We start from the raw sequence: 11153 nt of genomic DNA, 5'->3' as shown, positions 1-11153 counted from the left end.
CAAATCTAATTACTACCAGCTGCCATGCTCCATTTTCCAAGGGTTGCTGACCCAAATATCGCCATTACATTTGCAGATGACACGAAGATTGGTGGAATAGCAGAAAGCAAAGGGGATTGTCAAAGAATGAAAGAGAATATAGATAGACAGTTGAGTTGAGCGGTGAATTGGCAGATGGAGTTGAATCCAGGCAAATGTGAGGTAATGTATTTTGGGAAGTCTAATTCTCGAGCCAAGTATTCTGTGAAAGGAACAGCATTGGGTAAAGTTGATGAGCAGAGGGATCTGGGAGTTCAGATCCTATGTACCCTGAATATAGCTGCATAGGTAGATCGAGTGGACAAGAAGGCATCTGGCGTGCTTTCCTTCACCGGACGGGGCATTGAGTATAAGAGCTGGCATGCTAAAATTATACAGGATTTTGGTTCAACCGCATTTAGAATGCTATGTATTGTTCTGGTCTCCAAATTACCAAAACGATGTGCACGTTTATGAAAGAGTGCAGAGAACGTCTATGAGGATGTTGCCTGGTATGGAAGGTGCGAGCACTGAAGAGAGGTTGAGTAGGTACTGTTTGTTTTCATTAAAGAAATCGAGAATGGAGGGGACCTGATTGACGTCTACAAAATCATGCAGATTATAGCCAGGGTGGATAGAGAAAAGCTTTTTCCCAAGGTGATGGATTCAATAATGAGATGTCACGCGTTCAAGGTGAGAGGTGAAAAGTTTAAGAGAGTTCGACGTTGGAATCATTTTTCACAGAGGGTGGTAGGTACTTGGATAGTGTTGCCAGCAGAGGTAGTAGAAAGGTAGATTCATTTCAAGTGAGTCTGGACAGATGGATGAGTAGATGGTGTGCAGAAGGATACAGTTGGTTTGGAATTTGGTGATAGGTTTAGACAGTGGATCAGCTCAGGCTTCGACATCCAAAGGGTCTGTTCTTGGGCTGTAAATTTTCTTTGTTCTCTGTTCTTCTGTGTTCACCACACCATCAACTTCATGCTTCATTGCTACATCTCAGAGAATTACATTGTCAATTCTAATTATCATAGAGGGAATTCGAATATGACATGTGGCTGTGTCGGAAAGAAAGTGATGTCTACCGGAGTGGAATGTTTACTGGGAGCAAGAGGCTGATTTGACGACGATGTATTCAAAAACAGTTTTTACTGTCAAAATAACAAAACAGCGCATTGTTAAGGAACATTTCAGAGAATGTTTTCAATTAATCGACCTCTCGCTTAAGACTCCAGCACGCTTCAGCTGAGCCAATCTACAGTGCGGGTTAATGCTGCTGTTGTATCTTAATAATCTAATGAACGGAGACAGATATGCCCTTCCTCCCCGGCTTTGACCAGGAGCACTCCCAGCTTTGGCATTTCATGCGCCTCTGTACCATCATAGAAGAAAGACGTCCTCACTTTCAAACCAATCATTCCATTTTGACACCGTGGTTGTGAGATCATTTCTCATGGAGCCGCTTTTACAACATGGACCATAGATTATTGGAACATCAAGCTCAGGAAAAGGACACAGTGTAGCAGTGAGGAAAAGAACATTTATTTGGAAGTACCTCATTCTGTGGACTTCTACATCATTTATTTCACTCGCGCATTTGGCTCTATCTTGTCCATTCACATCTATATCAGTTCTGCAATTCACATGATACCACGGATATGATAGCACTGGAAATGATGCAGGAGAGTTTTACCAGGATATTGTCTGGGTAGAAGAGTTTCAATTATGAAAAGAAATTGGATAGTCTGGAGGTGTTTTTTCTACAGCAGAAGAAATTGAGAGGAGACGTGATAGAGATGTACAAAATAATCAGGAATATGGATGGCGTAGACTGAAATAAACGTTTGTCTTTGATGATGAGATCGATCAAGGGGGGAGGGGAGGGTGGCAGAGAGTTTAGGATAGAAGAGGAAAGATTTGAGTGAATGCACAGAAAAATGTTTTGAAACAGCGGTTGGTTGAAATCTGGAACTCAGTGCATGCAAAGGTTGGAGAGGCAGAAATCCTCATAACTTTCAGAAGAATTCAGATGTGAATTTTGTGATGCCAAGACAGATGAGGCTATAGGCCAAGTGGTTTTAAAAAGTGTTCGGATAGTTAAGCGAATGTTAATTTCCAGTAATACCAAATAGGCTTCTTTTTGCATAAACTTCCTGGATAGTACCATCGCCTGTTGCTGCGTGAGATCCGGTTCAATTCGCTTCCAGGATGAATGCTTGCACATTGGGAGGACCCAGTGGGTAGAATTGAACCTTTCCGCTCCAGAAACCCATTTGCGATTCCAGACTTGTGTGACTGACTGTAGAATTTGCACTCTCATGCTCTCTCTCTCCCTTGTGAGTCTCCTCTGGCTGCTCCAATTCCTTCCCACAATGCAAAGGTATGCAATTCAGGTCAATGAAAACAAAATCTGAATGGACTGTAGGTGCTGTAAATCAGAGACAAAAGTCAGAATTGCTGCTCGGGGAAAACAGAATGACCATTTTGGGTCAACAGACCCTTCCTTGGAACTGTTTTTAATTCGCAATGTTAACTCTGACTTTTCTCCACTGATGCTGCTTGACTCGCTGAGCTTTTAGAACAATTTCTATTTTTATAGGTGGATCATAAATGCGGATTTAGAAAGATAGATTGGGGGCAGTGTGAACGCACTGTGTCTAATTCCATTAACTCTGTATCTATAAGTATTTGTCCTTTTTTTAGCCTTTGGTTTTCACATCTCTCCTGTCATGTGAATTGCAGAACAGGACAATCGACGTTTCGGGCATAAGTCACCACTAAACCGTTACCACATGACGCCTGGAAGATGAACACCTCATATTCTACCTTGGGACCCTGCAACCACACGTGGTAAATGTGGATTTCAACGGTTTCCTCATTTTTCCTCCTCCCCCCCCCACATTATTAGAGTCTGAAGAATCCAACACAGCACCGCCCTCCGGACCCATACATCCCTCCCCCTCTAACATATCACCTCCTCTCCTGCCTTGAACCACCATTCGCTTTCCCAGCTACCTTGCACCCAACTCCAACCCCCTCCCATTTATCTCCCAGCCCCCACAAATAAGACTCATTCCTGATGAAAGACTTATGCCAGAAACGTCGATTCTCCCGGTCCTCGGATGCTGCCTGACCTGCCGTTCTTTTCCAGCACGACACTGTCACCATGTCGAAGATAGACGAGTTCAGCTCAGGATTGTTATCTGAGAGCGAAGAACGCTGAGTGAGGAAGTGATGAAGTGCACATTAAAGGGATAGATATGTGTGATAGGAATAAACTTCTTATGGGAAGAGTTAACAACCAATGATCTCCGTCAAACGCAAGGGAGAGGATGTTCAGAGGAGAGATAGGAAGAACGTTTTCACTCTGAGAGTGTTGTTTATTTGGAATTCACTGTTTGAACGTGTGGTAAAGCTAAGCGTCAGGAGTATTTAGCCGAATACTTGAGAAGTTAGAGCACACATGGATAAGGACTAGGTACTGGAAAGTGGGGTGAAGTAAAACAGATGCCTGATGAAAGAACCGAATACTGTAAAGAAAATACAGAGCATGAAAGCATGGGAAGGGTAAAGACATGGAAACCACTGGCGATCTGTTACAAGGGGTCTGCGGAATGCAGGATGGGGCCAGTGAGGCAGGATAGGATAAGAATTGTGGAATGCTCCTACACCAACTAGCAGAGTCAGCCTGGGCTGAAATGGTAAAATGAGATAATAACAATTAGTAAAGTCAGCCCTGCCTACCTAATACCAACATGGCAGTTTGGGACAAGTCGGGAAGGTACATACTAAGGACATGACTTTAAATAATTAATTGATAGTTCAGTAAGCCTGCTTAAGACGCTTGTAGACGGAAATATATGACATTAAATATCTAATCTGTAGTTAGTAGAGTCAGCTTGGGACAGGAAAACATTGTGGTAGATGGGGTAGTTAAATATCTAATCATGAAAGGTTAGTCTGGGATGGAAGTTCATTGTAGCATAGGTGACAGTAGAATACCTAATGATGACAGTCGAAGAATATTAAGTAGATTTATGAAAAACCAGAGTGGCAGAAGTAGAACGATAATGGAAACTAACACTATTATTGCATAGCTGGAGTGAGGTAATTCTGACGAACACAGTTGTGTATTCTGCTAAGCTAAAAAAACATGATTAAAGAAAAGGTATGAAATGATGGAGAGTAGCTCAGATACATGTGAGGTGCTGCACTTTGGGAAAGCAAATCTTAGCAGGACTAATACACTTAATGGTAAACTTCGAGGGAGTGTTGCTGAACAAAGAGACCTTGGAGTGCAGGTTCATAGCTCCTTGAAAGTGGAGCTGCGGGTAGATAAGATAGTGAAGAAGGCGTTTTGTATGCTTTTCTTTTTTGGTAAGAGTGTTGAGTACAGGAGTTGGTTGGTCATGTTGTGGCTGTACAGGACATTGGTTCTGCCACTATTGGAATATTGCATGCAATTCTGGTCTCCTTCCTCGCGGAAAGATGTTGTGAAACTTGAAAGGGCTCAGAAAACTTTACAAGAATGTTTCCAGGGTTGGAGGATTTGAGCTATCGGAAGAGACTGAACAAGCTGGGGCTGTTTTCCCTGGAGCGTCGGAGGCTGAGGTTTACAAAATTATGAGGAGCATGGACGTTATAAATAGACAAAGTCTTTTCCCTGGGTAGGGGAGTTCAGATCTAGAGGGTATAGGTTTAGTTTGAGAGAGGAAAGATAGAAAAGAACCAATGGGGCAACCTTTTCACACAATGGGTGGTATGTGAATGGAATGAGTTGCCAGATGATGTTGTGGAGGCTGGTACAATTGCAACATTTAAGATGCATGTGAATAGGAAGGGTTGAGAGGAATATGGGCCAGTTGCTGGCAGGTCGGACGAGATTGGGTTGGGATATCTGGTCGGCATGTATAAGTTGGACAGCAGGTTCTGTTTCCATGCTGCATATCTCAATGACTCTGTGACTCTATGCCAAGAACCTCACGTTTTGGGCGATTCAAGAATTTATTTTCTGAATGTCACTGTTTTTGTTTGCAAATAAAAGATCTACTCCTTGAAAAACTCGCCGCATCTCCTGGTGACTGTTGACATTTTCTCCACGACAACTGCAACTTTGGGTGCAGTAAAATTGTGGCGAGTGCAGCTCTGTGGCGCAATGAAAAGCGTGTTAGATTTCTACAAATTTGGTAACTTTGCTATTCAAAGCTTGTGAGTTTGAACCGCATCAGAATTGGAGTTTAGTTCCGTTTTCAGCTGAATCATTGACTGTTGTGCTGATTCATCACCAATTCCTGTCGAGTGGAGTTCTCATCCCTGCTACTGACCAGAGGAAATTCCTTACCTTCTTGGTTGTGACTTTTTACGGAGTCATGATCACACCAGAACCAGATGCTCACTCGCAAAACCTGCAAATTTCGTGCAGAAACCCACTGTCTCTAAACGCATTTCCCTCCCAAAGTTGCACAGAATTGTTCGATTGCTTAATTGTCTTTATCCCGTTCTGTGACAGGTTGTTGTGGATGAGCTGGGGAAAGACATTGACGTGTTTGGTCAGCCATGATGATATCAAATGGCGGGTAGTACAGGTATTTGGAATAGCTTCCTCCTATTCCTCTCTTTCTGTGCTGTTTCTTACAGAGGGTTTTTAAAATTAACATGATGAGGGCAATGTGAATCTACACTACGGAATATGAATGTCCTCCCCTTTACCCCACCGCTCTCACAGCCAGACAGACAGCTCATATTGCTGATTTAAATCAGATAGTGATGGATTCTCTCAGACTGCTTCAACAGGGTCAAAAGTTCGATTCTAGCCTCGGTGGACTGTCTGTGTAGAGTTTGCACATTCTCCCCGTGTCTGCGTGGGTTTTCTCCGGGTGTTCCAGTTTCCTCCCACAGTCCAAAGATTGTATTGGTCAGGTGAGTTGGTCATTCTAAATTGCCCATATTGCATTTATCAGAGGGGAAATGGTTCTGGTTGGGTTACTCTTCGGAGGGTTGGTGTGGACGTTTTGGTCCGAAGGGTCTGTTTCCATTTTGTAGGGCATCTAATAATCACAGCAAAAGTAGAGCAGTTGAGTTAAAGTTCCCAAGGTACGTGTAGGTCACGTGACAGGTTTGCTGTCTGCGGCTCGAGTCACGCAGTTGGTCAGCGCTGAATAGTTAAAAGTGCATAACATGCCAAGGCTGTAAGTTCAATGCTTATCTAAAGATGCTGTTACTGACATTGACCAGGGATTATTGGACCATCAGACTGAAGCGCAGTTGAAAACAATGTTGAGTAAAATAGCATTTATTTGAAAACTCCAGTTTCTGACATGGGGAAAAGTTTTGCCTTTGTTTAACATGCCAATTATTAACAGAAAATCTGCAAATATTCCCCACGTGAAAATCTGTGGATAGAGAAACAGAGGTGAAGTTTTAGCTTGATGACCTTCCTCAAATCGCTGACCCAGCACTGGATTCCATCCTGGGAAAGTCTGTATAAATCGTTTCATATCATTCAATTTCATGTAAGCTGCACAGCTCATTAAACCAATCGAAAGTATTAGATTGTACGAGTATTAGTACTCCAAATTTCTTGATCATGCCCCGATGGGTTTGAAGTTCTAACCTCTCGTTTCCGCTCACCTAAACAAGGAAATTTCCCTCATACTTACTCTTAACAACTTCACATCAGCTAGATAACTTCTTTTCGGACACAACTAAGTCTTTCCTGATTTCTCCCGCATTATTCCTTATCTATGCCACCATCCCAGTAAACCACCTCTTTTCGTATCTAGTGGCTTTATTTCCCAGTAAACCTCATTTCCATAATTTCTAACGACAGGGTATCATGGCTGTGCCATTCCTAATGCCTTTGTAGTCCAGGAAACACTGCCCGTGTCTTTCATCATGTCTTTATATCCCTGTATATTTCAACCTGAGAAAGGATGCTAGGTCCAATTTAATGCATCAAAACTCACCACTAATCTATGCAATCTTATGAGCGACACAGGAAAGGTGGAAGCAATTTCAATTACAGCTGAATGGATTGGTTACAACAGAATCGGGTCAAATCCTACTCACATACTTGACTGTTGTTCTTATAGTTATTTGTTCCCTCCGTGTGCTGAAGTAACACAGTGAGGGATCAATTACTATTGCCAGACATACATAAGGGGGTGGGTATGGAATGGTGAAGTTGTGAGACCAGAGCAGTTTTTATTGACATACCATTCACTGTTTGAATATCAGTCTTATGAATTAGACAGAGAGTGATTTAGAATGAAATTTGAGCAGGGAAATTTACCCCATGATGTAACACCAAATTTTGTGGTTACTTTGTTGTTTAGCTCATTTGTGTGTTTTGCCTCTTTGGTCATTTTGAAGTTATCCCCTCTATACAAAAGGTCCGTGCTTTTGCACCATTACACAAAAGATGCAGTACATTGACACCCAACGCTGCTTGCACAGATATTGATCCCTGGAAACAGCACTGTGTACTCTCCTCGAGTCTGGAAAATAATTTGCTGCATTCACAGTCTTACGCCTCTTTTCATTTCATCGGCTTCTGTTCTTCACTGAATCCGATTCAGCAGATCTTGTCACTGAGTCATTTCTTTGTATGTGTTCAGATCATGTAAGCAAAACATCACAGTCCATAACCCAGAAGTCAGACCATACTCAGGGAACCGTACTCTGCTCTTGAACATTTCATGAACACCAGGAAGAAATATCGATGCTCTTCAAAATTTACTAACCTGTTTTTCAGAAGCAAGATAAAAAGTTCCAGGTTTCTGCTTTTGTTGTCACACGGACCAAGATTGTAAATGCTGGAACCAGTTGAGACTGTCCGCTCTCCCACATCCATTTTCTCCCGAGGAAGTGTTAACTTGATGGTCTGAATTGGATTCTTCTAAAAAGAAGAATATTTTTATCCATTGATTTCTGGTTTATGGGCCCACTAGGCTCCCTCTGGGCCTCTGTATATCGCTCTGACGACAGCAGTTTCCCGCAATCTTCAGATTTTTGTAGCAAGTACCTTCGAGGATGACATCAAAAGATGTTCGCTGTGACTGTGTGATACTCTACGAATGGAAACAGCTCTATCAATGGAGGCAGCTCAGTCCACTGGAATGGGATAATTTCTGCAGTGTGTCCTGCGGATCAGATACAGTGCACTTTATCATTCAGATCATACAGAGTGAGAGCGCTCGAAAAGGCCAATTGGACACCCGTACCTGTGTCTGCTCGGGAGTTACAAAATATGGGTTAATGTGGAAGCACTGGGGATTTGATTAGTTTCAAGTGTTTACGTGAGGCAGGAAGCAGAAAAAGATCGACTGTGAAGCGATTGGGATCTGAATACAGGAGCAGAAAATAGGTTGTACAGCGCAGAGGAGAGCTTTGAAGTATTGAATTCTGATTGATGGGCCGATCATGCTTTCACTAGGCCACGCTGATGCAGAAGATAATATGTCAACGTCTCTTGGAATTGAGATGTCATAGGCAAATATCACCGTTACACTGCTGTTATTTCCTTTTTCCAATGTGACGACAGTCTGTGTGTAAAATAGCTTAAATATTTAATCCTTTCTCATCAACAATTCCATTCCATCTCATTGTGTTGTATTGTCTTCTTCCCACGTTACCTGTTATTGTGCGTGAAGTGAAGTTGATTTGCTCCTTCTGCGTGTCTTTTACAGTCTGAGTGATATGATGCATTTGTACTGATCCACCTTCTGACAGATTTTTCCATTTCACTTCAGCCCGCCCTAACTTCGGTATCTGATACCATCCCCATTGTCTGGGTGTTAAGCGCTCGTCTCAGATCCAGCCTACCCTCACCCAAAATAAATGCAAAACTCAGTCACACTGAGATCACTGCAATCAGGGGCATCTTCACTCCGAGGTCATTGATTATTCCTAGGAGAAAGTTAGGACTGCAGATGCTGTAGATTTGAGTCGGGAGTGTGGTGGTGGAAATGCACAGCAGTTCAGTCCGCATCCGAGGAGCAGGAGAATCCACGTTTCAGGTATAGCCCTTCAACAGGAATAAGGCTTATGAGTCGGGACTGAGAGATAAATGGTAAGGGTGCAGGGTTGGGCAGAGATAGTTGGGAAAGCGGTAGTTGGATGAAGGTGAGGGAGAAGATGATAGTTCAGAGGGAACAGTGATGGAATGGGTCCAGAGGGCGATGACAAGTTTGAGGCTTGGGACTTGTGGCAAGGGAAATGAGGAAATTGTTCAAATCACAAACTTACCCAGTGAAGTGACAGAGTCCCAACGCGGAATATACGTCATTCGTCCTCCAGGTATTGGGTGGTTATGGTTTGGCGCTGAAGGAGGCCAAGGAGCTGCACGTCTTTGACGGAGTGGGAGGGGGAGTTGAAGTGTCCAGTCACGGGATGGTGAAGTTGGTGGGTGCGGTGTCCCAAAGATGTTCTCTGAAATGATCTGCAAGAAGGTGTCCTGTCTCTCTGATGTAGAGGAGTCCACATTGGGTTCAACGGATGCAATAGATGACCTTGGATGTTGTACAAGTGAATTTCTAACAGATGTGGAAGTATACCTTGGGCCTTAGACGGAGATGAATGGAGTGATGTGGGCGCTGCTTTTACCCTTCCTGCGGTGGCAAGAAAAGCTGCCAGTAGTGGGGTGTGGGTTTATTGACGGTTGTAGACCTGACGAGGGGCTCGTGGAGGGAATGGTCTTTTCAGAATGCTGATAAGGGTACGTAGGTAAATATATACCTGATAGTGGGGTGTGTATGGAGATTGCAGAAGTGCTGGAGTCTGATGTGGTTGAAGCTGAGTTTGGTGGGGTGACAGTTGAGGACCATGGGGTTCTGTCCTTATTGCGGGAGGGGTGGGATTTAAGGGCGGTTGTGAGTGACGTGGAGGAGATGCACTGGAGATCAAGGTCAACCACGTGGGAAGGAGACCAACTGGGACTTCCTGAGGTAGAGTTGGTCATCCTGGGAAAAGATGTAGTGGAGGCGGAGGAATTGGGAATAAGGGATGGTGTTTTTACACGAGGTGGCGGAGGGGGTGTAATATTGGTACCCGTGGGAGTCGGTAGGCTTCTAGTACATCTCTGTCATTAATCATTCGCTGGAGACGGTGATGCACAGGTCCAAGAAGTTGAAGGAAGTTGCCAAGGAGATCCAGGTGAATTTGACGTCGGGGTGAAAGGTGTTGGTAACGTTGGTGAACAGTTAAACTCCTTGTGGGAGCAGGAAGTGGGGCCAATGGATTCATCAATATAGCGGAGTTACAAGTGGAGAGAGGTGCCAGTGTAACTGCGAAAGACGGACAATTCCACATATCTGACAAACAGGCAGGCACAGCTCGGTCACATGCAGGTGCACATGGCTACCACTTTGATTTGGAGGAAGTGGGAGGATTGGACAGAAATGTTGTTGAGCATGAGGACCAGTTTATCCAGGAGGATGAGGGTGTCGGTGGAAGTGTACTAGTTGGGATGGGGTGAGATGAAGAAACAGAGGGCTTGGAGACTTTCGTCATGGCAGATGGATGTGCAGAGGGACGGGATGTCTAAGGTGAAGATGACGTGTGGACCAGTGCTTCGGTGGTGTCACAAACGTAGGTGAGGATTTCCTGGACTGGGGAGACAGGAAGGTGTTGAGGTAGGAAGAGATGAGTTGGCTCGGACAGGCGCAGGCTGAGACAGCAGGTCATAGGAAGCAGGTAGAATCGGGCAGTGCGGGGTTCATGGACAATGAGGTTGGAGGCTGTGAATGAGAGATTCCCAGAGATGATGAGGTTGTGATGGTCTCGAGATTAGGTTACATGCATACATGCATGTCTGACGAGGTGGCCGAGAGTTTAAGGCGATGCACTGCTAATCCATTGTGCTGTGCACGCGTGGGTTCGAGTCCCACTCTCGTCGCTAATTTTGGATTATCACAGCTGTCTTATTGAAATTGGAACTCCAATTGTTTGTTGAAATGCATCGACGGTATTATAAAACCTCAAACAATAATTTTAGCCTGTTGCCTAACTGCATTGAAATGTAGATTGAAATGGGACAACGAAAAGGAACGCGATTTTCTTTCCCAAGTCAAGTTGCTGTTAACTTTTATCGTATGAAAGAGATCCAGGAAAACCAAATAACGAGAGATGCGATGTGC

At 43.9% G+C, this 11153-nt stretch overlaps 1 non-coding gene across 1 annotated transcript; it reads left to right on the top strand.

The window, feature by feature from the left end:
- The first annotated feature begins 10830 nt into the window (after positions 1-10830).
- trnas-gcu (transfer RNA serine (anticodon GCU)) lies at positions 10831-10912 on the top strand. Its single transcript has one exon. It is a non-coding gene; the product is annotated as a tRNA-Ser (tRNA).
- Positions 10913-11153: the final 241 nt, after the last annotated feature.

Source organism: Chiloscyllium punctatum, chromosome 13, assembly GCF_047496795.1.
Source record: "Chiloscyllium punctatum isolate Juve2018m chromosome 13, sChiPun1.3, whole genome shotgun sequence".
NCBI classification, from domain to species: Eukaryota; Metazoa; Chordata; class Chondrichthyes; order Orectolobiformes; family Hemiscylliidae; genus Chiloscyllium; species Chiloscyllium punctatum.
Note: the sequence above shows the minus strand (reverse complement) of the source record. Positions and strands in the feature narration are given on the sequence as shown.